The sequence below is a fragment of the Nanorana parkeri genome, unplaced genomic scaffold (assembly GCF_000935625.1).
Source record: "Nanorana parkeri isolate BGI_ZX_2015 unplaced genomic scaffold, ASM93562v1 scaffold179, whole genome shotgun sequence".
NCBI lineage: Eukaryota > Metazoa > Chordata > Amphibia > Anura > Dicroglossidae > Nanorana > Nanorana parkeri.
In genome coordinates, this window is record NW_017306447.1 from 602,562 (window position 1) to 614,245 (window position 11,684).

The following is an 11,684-nucleotide window of genomic DNA, read 5'->3' on the forward strand; positions in this document are numbered from 1 at the left end:
ATGAAGTGAGTGAATATCACTCATCCTCAAAGTTCGAGCCAACGCGTGACAATGAAACTGTCACACGTCGGCTCAATAGATCAGGAACACATACCGTCACTCGCTCATTTCTCGATCATCTCCCTGCAGAGAGCTGTGACTGTCAGTCACAGCTCCCCACAGGGATTCCCCCCTGCTCCAATCCTCCAGTGCTGACTGGAGGAACGGATGGGGAGGGGGGCGGGTACAGCTGGATCTGCCTCTAGATAGGCACAGCCAGCTGTCATTCACGCAGCTGGGTGGATCTCGACAGCTCTTTTAAGGTTAGACACCTTCCATAATCTGCAAATGCACGTAAGAGGACTGGGATTGAAGTTCCCTGGAGTCTAATCATCAACTTCGTTTTTTTATTGTCAGGTGTTTAATACCGTGCAGTAGTTGTCACATGTCTTGAAAGGAGGTGCCCCTATCCCACAAATGCCAGGCTCAGAAGGGTGGTCAGTGGCACCAGCAAACCTCACTAACTACAGGAAACAAAGATAAAGCCAAGCTGTAAAAAGAGAAAATTTATATTTACCTTTCCGGTCCTAAAAACTCACTGAGTTACAGATCTCTGTCCCCTGCTGGTATTTAACACTAAGGCCCCATTCACACCTGACTACAAAACGGCCCACGCATGAAAAGGTCCCGGAGCGTTTTTTGCTGCGTATTGGTCCGTTTTGTAGGGCGTTTTCCATTTGTATACTGCCAAGTATCCTTTGGAATCGCGCGACGGTCGCGCGACTTTTTTACCGCGAATCGCGGTAAAAAAACCGCGTGACGGTCGCGCGACAGACGCGCATATTACAATACGCATAGGTGTGAATGGGGCCTAAGGGTACGTTCACACCAATTCCAGTGCGTACCAGCACTTGTAGCTGCTAGAACGCACTGGATTGCATACTGAAAGCCTCCCTGCCTTCTGGGGTGGGAGGGGCTATTTTGGTGCATTAAGTCAATGGTACCGTAGGCACGCCGCCTACCGGCCTGCAGTGCGTTTGCCGCACCAGAATGCGCACAGCAATATTCACATTCCAGTCTGGCGCAATCGCAAAAAAGAGTGCATGCAGAACACAGGGAGGCTTACTGTATGCGATCCAGTGCGCTCCAGCAGCTAACCATGCTAAAACTGACAGCGGTGGGGAGGGGGGGTTTTCCCTATCTACGCTAATGCCATTATCCCTAATCGAGAGTGTTTTCTCTTTCAGAACTATAGGGGTTCCTTTTACAAACACTTCGAAGAACCATTGCCCTACAAATATCTCTGACCGTTTGTTCTGTGCGAATGGAGCCCAAAATGAACGTTCTTACTATATACTCCTTCCAGGACGAATGTAACATTTGGAAAATACCACATTGTGGCCACTAGATGGAGCCAGAAAGCGTAAGAGATAAGCATGTATTTACTATGCTCAACCGCTCCATCTAGTGGCCACAATGCAGTATTTTCAAAATGTAACATTCGACCTAAAATAGAAATATACTTAGAACATTTGTTTTTGGCTCTTGGATCAGAACGAACATTCTGCAAATTGTTTTTTACATGGACTCCTAGGTGTATGGCAGCGCTGTGCTTCCACTGCCTGTAGAATGTTGTCATTTTCCTGTTGTGCTGATGGAATGATATTCATGGTTGAAATAAGTAGATGCGAGGATGGCCCTGGAAAACAAGACCTCAGAAAATATGAGCCTGACATGGATATTCAATGCTGTAATTTTCTAGCTATTGCCTCCGTTATTGCTAGGTCATAAAACATTGATTTCATTGCTGAAAGAATTGGGCTGCTATGTCCAGAAAAGAGAATGTGATCTCTGAACTATCTCTGCACCAGTGGGAATGGCCCTGCCACTACCCTGTTCGCCATTACTGCACTGATGCGCACTTCTTCACTCTCGCCATAAGTATGTCAGTTGTAAAGGAAGAAAGGGATTCCATGCACACAGCCCCGTTTCCAACCATTGCTCCGACCACATGACCCCTCTTGTCACCACTGCACTGATGTACATAACCCCACTTGACAGCACTACACTGACCACAATGATCCTGCTCTCTGCACTGACCTGCACTATGCCATGCGCTGCTACTGCACTGACGCATTACCCTATTTGACACCACTGCATTGGCACACACTCTTCACTCAAAAAACACACTCTACCTCACATTGTGCCATGGCAATGGCCCACACTCCACTACTGCACTCTGCACAGTTATGTGGGGACGGGGGATGCCTCACCCAGCACAGAAAACACAGCATGTCACTGGTAAAAAATGTATTACCCCTTGCAGTGGGCCTAACCCAGCACTGTAATGGTTAAGTGCTCATTTTTGCATAGGGTCAAAAGTAAAGTTATTCTCACCTGCAGGGCCATCCCTATAATGAGGCAGCCTAAGGCTATAACGTCAGGGGGCATGTATTTGGGTCACGTGGGTGGTGGCAGGCAGAGCTCTGCTGCACAATGTGTGCTGTGTGCCTGCCGCCCCCTTTCTGGCCAGAGTGTCCCAGGTTGCTAAGAGCCAGGCGAGGAGATGTGTTATGGCCATACACGACTCCCTGCCCAACACTTAGCAACCTGGGACTCTCTGGCCAGCTTCCCGCCCACCTCCTGGCAACCATTGACATCACTGGTTGGCTGTAGCTGAGCGGGATGCTCTGGCTGGTGTTCAGCCTCCACCCCCCTGTAGCCTCAGGCAGCAGAAAGGCTCACCCAATCCTCTGAGATGGCTGGCTGTGACAGCACTCTCTCCTCCTCCGCTGCATGCCCATCGGTGTCCTCACGTTGTATACACTTTGCATAGAACATGATGACTCAGGGACCTTAGACGGCTGCAGCGGAGGGAGAGACTCCAGGGACTGGTCTAAGAGCCAACCATCTCTGAGGATCGGGTGAGTATAACTTTACTATTTTTGTCCCTAGGCAAATATGAAACACTTAACCCTTAAGCTGCCCATACACCCGACAATTATTGTACGATAATCGCGGGTGATCCCGCGATCGTACGATAATCGTAAGGTGTATGGGCAGCGTGCGACCGCATTTACTGTGCGCACGACTTTCGTATTACGTGCACGCTAGGTTGGTAGCTCGATCGGTAGCTCGATCGCAAGCGCACACTGCTCGTTCACCGGTGCAATCATCTGTAAGCCCTTCCCTCAGCAGGGAGGACTTGCGATGATCGCAAGTGCGATCAGCCTGTCCGTGGGCAGGACGTACAAACTTTTAATCACCTTACAACCATCGCGCAGTGAAAGTCGTGCAATGGTTGTAAGGTGTATGGGCAGCTTTACAGTGGTGTTACCCGGAATTTCTACCCGGAGCTCTGCATTAAATGTGGACTTTTCCTTTAACAGTGCTATTTAGAAGCATAAGGAATGGTTGGTAAAATGAGTATAGAACCTAGCACTTGTGACAGGCCATAAACAGCAGGGATCATTTGCAGGACTATTTACAGAAGGGTGAAGAGTTTGGAGAAGGCCGGAGAAGTGAACAATCTAGGACAACATAGCTGAACTGGAAAGTGAGCTGAATTAGAGAATTTTTCCAACTCAGCTATGTTTTCCTAGATTGTTCACTTCTCCTGTCGTCTCCAAACTCTTCACCCTTTTGTGAATGACCCTGTTGGTATGTACAAGCTGAGAGACCCTGACATAAAGCAGCCAAAGACGTTCTTTTCTGAACAGTGATGTCTTAGAGCAGTCATGTCCAAAGTCCGGCCCGCAGGCCAATTGCGGCCCGTGTTCTGGTTCAATACGGCCCCACAGCTGTTCAGCTGTTCCAGGGCAGATCGGTTCTCCTGCACATACGATCTGTGATGACGATCTGCCCTGGAACAGCTGAGAAAGCGTTGGAATGCTTGACCTATTGGCGGTCACACATTCCACCGCCAAAAAACTGGGCGGGATTACGTTAAAACGTGTGGCCACGTCACCGGTCACACATTCTAACGTAGCCACAAACTTTGATAGAACACCGTCATCAGGGGGGTATGGCCGGTACCCATGTGAGGGGTCTGGGGGGCCTCTTACATGGGTATCAGCTGTACCAGGGGTTACATGGCAGAGGTGACAGGGGAGGGGGTGGAGTTTGAAGAATGAAAGGCAGAGTGATTTAACACCCGTTTGGATTTGTCATCCATGTGATGAAATGAAAAGTATGCCGTATGTTAAACTTTGCATAAAATAGTTAATTTGCATTTTAATGGTTCAAAGAATGTCAGGCAAAATGGACGGCCCTCATGCATGTTCACTTCATCAAATCTGGCACTCTTTGAAAAAAGTTTGGACACCCCTGTCTTAGAGGAACTGCACAGAAATGCTGCACCCAGGGGCGGGACAGAGCTGAGAAATGAAAGTGAAACAGTTTCCAATACAAAACAGTCAGAGCAGATAGTTCCATTTTACTCAGTCAGTCTGTGTGAGCTCAGGCTGTCGTGGTAAGGGAGAGATCGACTGTTTGCTTTAATGACATGCCGCAACCAAGGTGAGGATTGAAAGGTAAGTCCCATCATTATATAATATAGTAAACTGTAAATATGCTGATTGAAAGGGAAGTGACATAATTATGCTCATTTGTTATATAGTAAACTGTAAGTACACCTTAAAAGAGGCTCTTTAGGTGCCCATACACTGCTCGATTCTCGTACGAGAATCGCGGGAAACCCCGCGATTGTCCGAGAATCGAGCAGTGTGAACGAAGTCGTGCGACCGTTTCTACTGTACGGTCGTACGTCTTTTGTCTAAGGAGCACGCTAGAAAACCAGCCGAAAATCGTACGATTTTCGGCTGGTTTGAACGGTGCTCGGGAGACGAATGTCGAACGGGCCGGTGTGCGCACGTGCACACTGCCCGTTCAGCATTGCGGTCATCGGAAGCCCGCCCCTCAAGGGGGCGGGCTTGCGATGATCGAGAGTACGATCTGCCTGTCCAAGATGGGCAGATCGTACATTTTTTGATTTACTTTACAACCACCGCAAGACTAAGGTCTTGCGATGGTTGTAAAGTGTATGGCCACCTTTTGTAAGATTAGGTAAGACACAGTCAGTCCAGAGGCAATTTCATAATGCAGCAGAGATAGGGTTGCCACATTTTCTTCAAGTGAAACCCGAACACTCTAGCCCTGCGCACGGCAGTTTTTTGTGTGTGGAGAATATAAAGGAGAGAGTGAGGAGTGGGCTTTGCGGCTCTCAGGTGGGCTATGCGGCTCTCAGGTGGGCTGTGTGCACTCTTAGGTGGGCCAAATCAGCAGCGAGTGCCGCAGATATATGGAAAAAAAAATAAAAATAAAATAAGTACTAAAATCTGAAATATATATATAAAAAATAAAATCGTTATATATTAATATTTAGATGTCTCTATGTCCTCGCTCAGTACCTGTAGGATGTGATGTCAGAGCCGGAACTATGTGGGAGGAACCCTCTACTTCCTTGCTGGGCCCCCCAAGTGGCGGAACGCCAGGGCCCGGTCGCAACTGCGACCGCTGCAACCCTGGTAGTTCCGCCAGTGACAGGCGCCCAGCGGTATGCGCCTCTCTTGGGGAGCCACAGTTCCGGTTTGAATAATGTGCCCTATGTTGACTGAATTATGACGTCAGGAAGCGTCTACATTTTCTTAAAAATATACGTAATTACCTGAAAAGGGCACTGTTGGACCCTGAATAATTTTAGACTTTTCCTTAACGCCTGCTGCCAGGAGCAATTTCTCAAATTTGTACACACATGATAAAATCTGAATTTTTGGCTAGAAAACAGCTTCAGACCCCCAAACAATTATATATTTTCTGAAAACAGAGTCCCTGTAGAATAAAACGATGCTAGTTGCAATTTTTTATGTTGCACAGTATTTGTGCCACTGTTTATCAAACAAGTCTTTTTAGGATAAAATACACTAAAATAAAATTATTTAAAAAATATATAAAATTACTAAATTAAGCAAATATTTGAATGTTTTATTCAATAATAATACAATTGAAATTATTGGTTATACCATTCCTATCCCAAATAATAATACTGTATAGAAGGTAACTTTTAAAATGAGGTTTTTTTCATATGTTGTAAAGAAGAAAAAAATATATCATGGTATTTCTTTGTCCTTTGTAAAGCTTGAGACATGGCCTCTCCATTAATCGTACAGTCAAACACAGTCTGGTACCATGGTCAGTCCTTATCTCCTCGCTGTTGTCTGGTACCACCAGAATTTACAACCTGGGAATGTATGTGGTAAGGGTTTAAGAATGGCTGATGTTAGAGTCTTTGTCCAGAAACCATGAACTCAAATTCACCTTATATACTGATAGAATATAAAGAATAAAAATGGTTTCCAGTATGTCCATGGCACATTATGTAGAATAATAAGTATTACAAATATTTAAGTAATAAGAATAATTGTGTGTTAGTGTTAGGAGGAGGGGGCAAGTGGCTGCATTATATGTTTGTATGTAAGGTGGAGTTAGGTGGCTGTGTTGTTTTTGAGTGTGAGGAGAGGGGCAGTAGTGGAAAAGGAGTACACAGATGAGCGGCGGATGTTGGCTTTAGGGGGTTCCTTTTGTTGGGAGGATTTTTCAAGTGAGAGTTGGACCAGGGAGTACAGAGGAGAATGGGGGGTGTAGAAATGTATGGGCGATAGAGTAAGCAGTAGATAAGAGTGATTTTAGGAGGGGTTGCTTTTAGAGGGAAAATTTCCCTGGAGGGGGGGGGACTTTCATTTGATTTTTGCTTGAAAAAGGGAGAGCTCCGTTTCTGGGTGGTGGTTTAATGATATGTGCCTTTGAAACTCTTGTTTGTGGAACAATAATTAAAGAGAGCCTTCACAACATGAACAATACTGTATAATAGAACATAAATAAGACTGACTTGCTAAGGTAACCTTAGTAGCAGTAAATAAGCGAACAATACGTAGGTAAACAAACAACATTAACGGTACACCTGGCATCCCTGCTGCAGTAATCCATGTGTTTCTGTTGCAGGAATCCTAGAACACTCTGTGTGGATGAGGCCTAATAATTTACTTTAACACTGCCACACCAAGGAAAGCTGGGGAAAGGGAGGGTTATATGGTGTGACAGTGTTGTTTTAAGTTAGAATTACACTGCCACACCAAAGAAGGATTATAATATAACCCTCTTTCCACAGTTTCTTTAGTTCTTTTCAGTGTGAATATAACAAAATAACACTGCCAGTCCGCCACACCAGTAAACAAGCCCCTATGTAATAGCATTTGGAGGTGACAGGTTCTCTTTATGCAACCTGTCACCTTCAATATAGGAGTTTGAGTACACCACTGTGCCGGAACTCCTGTTACAGCTGAGACAGGGAGGCTGCGAGTACAGCTTTCCTACCCCACTGTTCACAATGAGCAGCCCGGAGAATGGACGTTCTCCAGTCTGCTCCCTGCTCTCCATCCTTAACTAATTTGCCATGGTCCCGCATCCCTCAGAAGAGCGGGGAACGCGAAAATCACAACAGGGAGGGACGCAGCGGGTGGGGGTTAATGGAACATGAAGGGATGTGGGTGGACTAGCAGACTAATTACAAGTATTTTGTCACTTGTTCAAAATGAAATCACCCGCTCTACATTTAGCCCTGCTTGCCCGAAGCAGGAGTCAATCAATTCATGTTCTGACAAGGAGCATGCTGATAGGAAAAGAAAACAAGAGTGACAGAGAGAGGAACTCATCACTGTGCTGCTTCTCCTTTCACTATCCAGTCCCAGGATGGGGGTGGGTCTAGGGCGGCCTGGGCTCAGTAGAAATGGCCGAGGACATCTAGCAGCAGAAAAAAAGTACTGCAGGGGAAATCTTTGAATTTAAGCTGACTATTTTTTTTTCATATCTCTATAGGTTGAACTTGATGGACTTGTGTCTTTTTTCAACCTGACTAACTATGTAACTATATAAGTATTGCATTAAAAGCTGGATTTGTTATTTTGTTTTTTGATCTATTTCGTTGTATCCTGTTATTCTTGGCTGGAGTTCTGATTTACATGTACTATTAAAGCCCAAATGAACTTTCAGTTTAAATTGGCTAAAATCTTTTTAGTTGCATCAAAACAAAAGGCGTACAAAGTCTAACAGTTAATTTTCTTTAGAAAGAGGATACAGTCTGAGTAGAAAAGTCTGTCCATTGCCAGCATGCTGCAGAAAAGCACCCTTGTTCTATGTGTGGAATCAGTGGTATCTCTACAGAGGTCTAACATGCCCCCTGCTGAGTCACACCTATAATCAATACTCCTTGCTGATTGGAGAGCTCTAGCTGTGACTCAGCAGGTGACTTGTTAGACCTTTGCAGAGATATGGCTGCTTTCACACAGAGCAAAGGTCCTCATCTGCAGCATGCTGGCAAGGGACAGGCCTTTATTCTCAGGCTGTGGCTGCTTTCTAAGAAAAATGAATTGTAAGACTTTGTACACCGTTTATTTTATTATTATTTGATGCACGTGGAATCTATTTAGCTGTTTTAAATTGAACGTGCGCTAAGGCTTTCAGATTCTGTGCAATAAGCTGATCGTGGTTACAAGTATTTTTGAGACTCTAGTTTTCGTTTCATGTTTTTCTTATGACATGTTTCCTTTAGGGTAGAACTATACCTTTCTTCTGTTTCTTTATGGTAATGATCTTTCATCTTGTGCAATAGATTTATGAAAATACATCATAGAAAATGAAGTGTTCCGGCTGTGGTCATGAAACGAAAGAACAAGACAATATCTGTTGTATATGTGGGTTGTCACTGTGCACCTCAATACCAGGCTCAGTAATTCAAGGTAGGTTATGCCTCTATAATGAATACCTCATGCAGAGTAGATGCAGCATGTGCCTTCACCTTTGGGCTGGTAAAGTACTATTGCCAAGTGTGATAAGTAATATAACATATGGTAAAAGTTATTATTGCCAAATGTAGCATTTCAAAATTTGTTGTACATGAAACTCCAGTTCCAAAATAGCCACCCCATTTCCAGAAGCCTAGAACAAATCTCTTCTTGTAGGACCTTTCAATGTGTTTTTGACTTATATGCTGACAAAAGCCCAGCTTGGGTGAAAGACACTTAGCCAGAGGAGGCTCTAGACTTTGTGGTAGAGAGGCGGACGGGCCCCCTGGACAGTGAAAGGATTTTTGCCTACACAGGCCCAACCTCCATGGTGCCCTCTATTTAGCCGTATGCTAGCACCGGCCCTGGTCCTGTGTCACCCAGGAGGTGAGTTGAATTAGACCAGGAGTCAGCAAGCTTTTACACACCAAGTGCCATTTTTTGCAAACGTTAGATAACCGGGTGCCAATGAGCAATAGCGTGCCATAGTGTTAGTTCAATGTCAATGTTTACACTCATAGTTGTGCTAATAGTAAGTTAAACTCACTAATTATATTAATGTTTTTACCTCACAACTAGCAGCACAACTATCAGTGAAAAAAAAAAAAATGAATAACTGGTGCACATATAAAACATGTCCATATTTATATGTGCCGAAAAGTAAACTGGACTTACAGACCTCAGATTAGAACCAATAAAGAATCACCGCACGGCAGACCTCAGACCAGAACCACCGAGCGGCAGAACTCAGACCAGAACCACCGCACGGCAGACTTCAGACCAGAACAACCGCATGGCAGATGTCAGACCAGAACCAATGTGCGGCAGAACGCAGACCAGAACCAATGTGCGGCAGAACGCAGACCAGAACAAACACATGGCAGACCTCAGACCAGAACCAATGCACGGCAGCACTCAGACCAGATCCAACGCATGGCAGAGTGCAGAAGAGAACCAAGGCACAGCCGACATCAGACCAGAATCAACACATAGCAGAGTGCAGAGCAGAACCAATGAACGGCCAACCTCACACCAGAACCAAACACATGGCAGACCTCAGACCAGAACCAACACATGGCACACCTCAGAACAGCACCAATAGGCTACAAACCTTAGACCAGCATTAACGCTAGAGCGAGCACAAACACAATGAACAGCAAAGCACAGACATGAACCAACACACGGCAGAGCCCAACCCACGGCAGAGCGTAGACCAGAACCAATGCACAGCAGAGCGTAGACCAGAACCAATGCACAGCAGAGCGTAAACCAGAACCAATGCACAGCAGAGGGTAGACTAGAACCAACACACGGCAGAGCACATACCAGAACCAACACACAGCAGAGCGCAGAACAGAAACAACGCACTGCAGAGCACAGACCAAAACCCACACACGGTAAAGCCCAACATATCGCAGAGAGCAGACCAGAACCAACATACGGCAGAGCCCAACGCATGGCAGAGCGCAGATCAGAACTAACACATGGCAGAGCACAATGCATGGCAGAGCGCAGACCAGAAACAACACACAGCAGAGCCAAACGCACTGCAGACCACAGACCAAAGCCAACACACGGCAGAACCAAACGCATGGCAGAGCGCAGACCAGAACCAACACATGGCAGACCACACACCAGAACAAATACATGGCAGACCTCAGATCAGAACCAAACACACGACAGACCTCAGACCAGAACCAACACATGACAGACCTCATACCAGAACCAACACATGGCAGACCTCATACCAGAGCCAAGAGTACGGCAGACCTTAGACCTGAATCAACGCATGGCAGAGCCAAATGCACAACAAAGCGCAGACCGAAACCAACACATGGCAGAGTGCAGGCCAGAACCAACACACGGCAGAGCCCAATGCATGGCAGAGCGCAGACCAGGATTAATACATGGCAGGGTGCAGACCTGAACCAACGCACGGCAGACATCACACCACAACAAAAACATGGCAGACTTCAAACCTGAACCAACACACGGCAGACCTAACACCACAACAAAAACATGGCAGACCTCAGACCTGAGCCAACACATGGCAGACCTCAGACCAGAACCAATGCATGGCAGACCTCAGACCAGAACCAAATGCATGGCAGACTTCAGAGCAGAACCAACACACGGCAGAGCCCAACGCATGGCAGAGTGCAGACCAGAACCAATACAGGGCAGAGCCCAATAAGCGGCAGAGCGCAGACCATAACAAATGCATGGCAGGGCGTAGACCAGAACCAACGCATGGCAGACATCACACCACAACAAAAACATGGCAGACTTCAAACCTGAACCAACACACGTCAGACCTCACACCACAACAAAAACATGGCAGACCTCAGACCTGAGTCAACACATGGCAGACCTCAGACCAGAACCAAATGCACGGCACACTTCAGACCAGAACCAATGCACGGCAGATCTCAGACCAGAACCAAACGCACAACAAACCTCAGACCAGAATCAATGCACGGCAGACCTCAGACCCTACTGGTCAGCTTACCATTCCATAAAGAAAAGGAAGTATCCTGAGTATGCCATTCCAGCAGTATATTTGCAGCAGCCCCAGAGAACGTTGCCATGGAAACCAGGAAGCTTGTAGAAGCCCGGCAAGTCCTCTCCACATGCTTAAACGGTGAGGGGTGGACGGGAACCTGGCTGGATAGTAAGCCAGATCTGATTGGCTATTGCTGGCAGAGAGGCTGGCTTTGTGTCCCGTCTCTCTCCCCCTAACCTCGCTCTCACTGACACACGGCTGTGCTGGGGATGAAGCAGAATCTCAGCCGGGGGATGGGAGTAGATAAGTTTCCCCGACAGAGGGACTCTCTGCTCCTATCGACGAAGATGTATTTGTTCCTCCCC